This window comes from Caretta caretta, chromosome 8, assembly GCF_965140235.1.
Source record: "Caretta caretta isolate rCarCar2 chromosome 8, rCarCar1.hap1, whole genome shotgun sequence".
NCBI lineage: Eukaryota > Metazoa > Chordata > Testudines > Cheloniidae > Caretta > Caretta caretta.
The window spans coordinates 51,727,759-51,733,758 of NC_134213.1; positions in this window are offsets into that span (position 1 = coordinate 51,727,759).

Sequence of the window (6,000 nt, forward strand, 5' to 3'; positions counted from 1 at the left end):
AGCAGGGCTGGTGTTAGACTCCCTGGAGCGTGGAGAAGAAAGCTGAAGCATGAGCAACTTAATTGCGGGACCCCCTATGGCATGGGGCCTGGGCAATTGCCTTGCTTGCCACCCGCTAATGCTGTAGGGTTGCCAGGCATCCGGTTTTCAACCAGAACACCCGGTGGAAAAGGGACCCTGGCAGCTGTGGTCAGCACCACTGACCGGGTGGTCATTAAAAGTCCGGTTGGCAGCCAGGGCCGGCTCCTGGCACCAGCGTTCCAAGCAGGAGCTTGGGGCGACAGTTCGAAAGGGGCAGCAGCTCCTCCGGCCACGGCGGCAAATCGGCGGCAGCTTGTCCCCTTTGCGGCCGCGGCGGCAAATCGGCGGCAGCTTGTCCCCTTTGCGGCCGCGGCGGCAAATCGGTGGCAGCTTGTCCCCTTTGCGGCCGCAAATCGGCGGCAGCTTCTCCCCTTTGCGGCCGCGGCAATGGTTTTTTTCACTGCTTGGGGCGGCCAAAACTGTAGAGCTGGCCCTGTCGGCAGCACAGCGGGGCTAAGGCAGACTCCCTGGCTCCACACGGCTCCTGGAAGCAACTGGCATGTCCCTGCAGCCCACTAAGCGCAGGTTGGGAGCAGGGAAGCTCTGCGGGCTAAGCCCCCCTCCCCTGCCCTGAGCACTGCCTCCGAAGCTCCCATTGGCCAGAAACCACAGCCAATGGGAGTGGGCACCAAGCAGAACTGCCTGGCCGTGCCTCCACCTAGAAGTTGGACATGGTGGCCACTTCTGGGAGCAGTACAGAGTCAGGGCAGGCAGGGAGCCTGCTGCTGACCAGGAGCCACCTGAGGTAAGCGCTCCCCAGCCAGAGGCCGAACCCCCTCCTGCACCCAAACACCCTTCCAGAGCCTGCACCCCAACCCCCATCCCAGCCTGGAGCCCTCTCCCACACCCTGAATTCCTCATTTCTGGCCCCACTCCAGAGCCCGCTCCCCCTCTTACACCCCAACCCCCTAAGCCCGCCTAGTGAAATTGAGTGAGGGTATGAGAGAGCGAGCAACCGGAGGGAGCAGGGCTGGAGTAAGTGGGGGTAGGTCCTCAGAGAAGGCGTGGGGCCTCAGGGAAGGGGTCAGGGAAAGGGTGTTCAGTTTTGTGCAGTTAGAAAGTTGGCAACCCTATAATGCTGGCCCTGGCTTTTAATCTATTGGATATGCAGAAAAACAGTTGTTATGGGCTGTGGAGTTTTTATAGCATGGGGGAGGGGAGGGGCTCAGGAAGTGAAAAGTTGAGAACCCCTATTCTACCTCCTGGAAAGTCCCTCAGGAGGGGTATATGCATAAGGCACCTGGGGCCAGAGCCTCAAAGGTGTTTAGGCTCCAAACTTGCTCCCCATGCTCTACCATGAGGTCGGAGGCAGCCACATGGCAAGTGTTGACCCAAGGGAAGGCCAGGGCAGGGAGAGGTGAAGACTGTAAACAGGACATCAGGGCTGCCTGTCCTTCGGAGGCCTCTCCATCATAGACTCTTCCCCGATGCTGAAGCAGAAGACAGGGTGTAGCAGGGAAAAGCAGACCTCAGATGGGGTGGCGTGGCGTGGCGTGGCGTGGCGTGGTGGAGGGTTCTTAGTCCAAACAATGTGGTCACATGCAGGGAAAGTTTAGGCTAGCACTCGCCCACATCACGGTGCTCAATAGGACCTCTCCTGCCTGAAGAAAAGGTGTTTTCTCTCATTTTAAAACCACTCCAGGGAAGACAACTTCCTGGAGGTCGCAGTATTGCTTGCGCCTAGATTAAAGCACTGTTTAACTACAGGAACTCTAGAACAGTATATTTGCCACATGCTTCCATCCAGTTCTCAAAGCGCTTTGCAAAACTAATGAAGCAACACCCCCCCCCCCCGCCCAAGCACCTGTGAGGGAGGGAAGTGTCACCATTTTACAACAGCCGTGATTTTCTCATTCTTTCACCAGTGCACTGGCACCAGTGCAGCTCAACAGTGGGAGCGCTAGCGGAGACGGGCTGCCAACATTTTAACCACCGTGTCAGCAGCATCCAGTGGGATCCGTGTCCAGAACTGGCGTATGTAGTGGCTGGAAGTTTCGTGCTAACTGGTGGAGATGGGAAACCTGTAATGTACCCAACCTGGGCCATGGTATATCTTGATTTTAGTAAGGCTTTTGATACAGTTCCATATGACATTCTGATAAGCAAACTGGGGAAATGTAGTCTTGATGAAGTTATTATAAGGTGGTTGAAAGACTGTACTCAAAGAGTATTTATCAATGGTTCGCTGTCAAACTGGAGGAGATGTATCTAGTGGGGTCCAGTACATGGTCCAGTACTTTTCAATATTTTTATTAATGACTTGGATAATGGAGTGGAGAGTATGCTTATAAAATTTGCAAACACACCAACTTGGGAGGGGTTGCAAGCACTTTGGAGGAAAGGATTAGAATGCAAAATAACTTTTACTAATGGGAGAATTGGTCTGGAATCAAAAAGATGAAATTCAATAAAGGTAAGTACAAAGCACTACACTTAGAAAGAAAAAGTCAAATGCACAACTACAAAATGGGTGGTAGTACTGCTGGATGGGATCTGGAAGTTATAGGGGATCACTAATTGAATATGAAGCAACACTGTGATGCAGTTGCAAAAAAGACTAAACGTAATTCTGGGATATATTAACAGGAGTGTTGTATCTAAGGCATGGGAAGTAATTGTCCCACTCAGCTTGACAGTGGTAAGGCCTCAGCCGGAGAACTGTGTCCAGTTCTGGGGGCCACACTTTAAGAAAGATGAGAACAAGTGGGAGAGAGTCCAGAGGAGAACAAAAGTGATAAAAGGCATAGAAAACCTGACTTTTGAGGAAAGGTTAAAACAAACTGGGCAAGTTTAGTCTTGAAAAAAGAAGACAGACGAGGGACATGACAACAGTCTTCAGATGTTAAGGCCTGTTATAGAAAGGATGGTGATCAGTTGTTGCCCAGGTCCACAGAAAGTAGGACAAGTCATGGACTCAATCTTCAGCAAGGGAGATTTAGGTTAGATATTAGAAAAAAACTTGCTAACAAGGATTATTAGGTACTGGAATAGGCTTCCATGGGAGATTGTGGAATTCACCAATGGAGGCTTTTAAGAACAGGTTGGACAAACTCCTGTAAGGAATTAGCTAGGTATACTTGGTCCTGCCTCAGCACAGGGGACTGGACTAGATGATCTTTTGAGATCCCTTCCAACCCTACAGCTGTGTGGTTCTTTATGCTGATTCCCACTGAGCTCAATTTATCACCACCACAGAGCACTCATTCAGCACAAAGCAGCTCTTGTGCTCCTCACCCCTTGATACCAGAGCATAGGCAGCGTACTGCACACCCTCATTCCAACCAGTCCTGGTGAGGTCAAGCCACTTGGTGGCTATTGGTTTGGCAGCATTGTGTGATCTTCCACTGGGTGGTTCTCTTCCTCCTGCCTTTGAACTTAAGCAAGAGAGCCCTGTGCTTCTGGAAATGCCATCTGTCAAGTGAGACACGAAGCTAGTGTCCTCCTCACCATTTGTGTTCATTGACGATACCCTGGAATTTTTCAGCTGAGTAGGTCTTCTGCCTATCTACATTCTCCCCACAGCCTCACTTCGATACTGTTGAGTTATTATTATGATGTATTTGCAGCATGGTCAATGTGCCAGAGTTGTGTTAGGGACTGTATGAACATGGAAAGATGTGGTCCCTGCCCCAAAGAATGCCCAATCTGTTTTACGACAAGACACTACAAGTGAATCTAATCAACAAAAGGAAGGGATGGGAGAAGGTGACAAAGGTAACAATGGTTATGAAGATTAGTTCTGAGCACAGTTTGGCAACTTTAAGGCACTTAGAGATATTTTTAATTACTATAAGATACCTAAAAAGAACAGGAGTACTTGTGGCACCTTAGAGACTAAAATTTATTAGAGCATAAGCTTTCATGGACTACAGCCCACTTCCATTCTATGCATCCGATGAAGTGGGCTGTAGCCCACGAAAGCTTATGCTCTAATAAATTTTTTAGTCTCTAAGGTGCCAAAAGTACTCCTGTTCTTTTTGTGGATACAGACTAACATGGCTGCAACTCTGAAACCTATAAGATTGGTAATCCCCATTACATTATCAGCTGGCAGTTCCTTACTGGCATCTCAATTGTAGTGGCTCTTGAGAAAGGATTTGAAGGTGGAGAGGGTATTGGCTTGAGGGGAGTGGTCCATGCATAAAGAGCAGTGGGGAAGACAGCTCAGAGATATTTGTAGGGAAAATAGACAGATGGGCGGTTGAGGCAGGCAATCCTATTTAAAAGCAATAATTCAGTTTGAGCAGAGGGTTGATGCTGGGTGCCTGTTTCTTCTAGTGTTGCTTACTCAAGATTGGTAGCAGGTGGACAGCGATGCACTTCTGAACGGGAGCACAGAGGGATTTTAGGCTTTTTTGTGTGCTGCAGCGATTGAGAGATTCACAGGAGCCTGCCACTGAATCTGAGGTGCCCTTTTCAGTCACTAGAGGGTGATGCAGAACAAGTTTTAAATGCATATATCAGCACATTAAGGACAAGTGTGGACAAGGCCTATGTTTGTAGTGAGATACTGTGCTTCCACCAGTCTCTCTGCAGGAATATGTGACAGTGCCATCAGCTATAACTGATCTGATTAGTGTGCACCATCATTTATAGCAGAGAAATGCCAGTTTCACAGATGGGAAAACTGAGACACAGAAGTTAATCAGTTTACCAGAGGTCACCGAGTGAGTCTGTACAGAGACAGGAATGAAATCCAAGTCTGCTGACTCTCGATCCTCTGATTCAGCCAAGAGACCATCTTTTCCCTCGAGGGAGCTTTCATTCTAAAAATCTAACTTTCCCTTGCTTATAACTCTTTGAGGAAAATCTTCCTTTTGGTCTGAAACATCTTGTGCTTGATCTCATCCCCGAAAGCAAGAGAGAATGTGCATGAAAAACTGTTCAGCCATTTTCACAGATACTAAGGTCAGAAGGGACCATTATGATCATCTAGTCCGACCTCCTGCACAATGCAGGCCACAGAATCTCACCCATCCACTCCTGCGAAAAACCTCTCGTCTATGTCTGAGATATTGAAGTCCTCAAATTGTGGTTTAAAGACTTCAAGGAGCAGAGAATCCTCCAGCAAGTGACCCGTGCCCCATGCTACAGAGGAAGGCGAAAAACCTCCAGGGCCTCTTCCAATCTGCCCTGGAGGAAAATTCCTTCCCGACCCCAAATATGGCGATCAGCTAAACCCTGAGCATATGGGCAAGATTCACCAGCCAGATACCCAGGAAAGAATTTTCTGTAGTAACTCAGATCCCACCCCATCTAACATCCCATCACAGGCCATTAGGCCTATTTACCATGAATATATAAAGGTCAACTAATTACCAAAATCATGTTATCCCATCATACCATCTCCTCCATAAACTTATCGAGTTTAATCTTAAAGCCAGATAGGTCTTTTGCCCCCACTGTTTCCCTTGGAAGGCTATTCCAAAACTTCACTCCTCTGATGGTTAGAAACCTTCGTCTAATTTCAAGTCTAAACTTCCCAATGACCAGTTTATATCCATTTGTTCTTGTGTCCACATTGGTACTGAGCTTAAATAATTCCTCTCCCTCTCCGGTATTTATCCCTCTGATGTATTTATACAGAGCAATCATATTTCCCCTCAACCTTCTTTTAGTTAGGCTAAACAAGCCAAGCTCCTTGAGTCTCCTTTCATAAGACAGGTTTTCCATTCCTCGGATCGTCCTAGTAGCCCTTCTCTGTACCTGTTCCAGTTTGAATTCATCCTTCTTAAACATGGGAGACCAGAACTGCACACACTATTCCAGGTGAGGTCTCACCAGTACCTTGTATAACGGTACTAAAACCTCCTTATCTCTACTGGAAATACCTCGCCTAATGCATCCCAAGACCGCATTAGCTTTTTTCACGGCCATATCACATTGGCGGCTCATAGTCATCCTATGATCAACCAATAT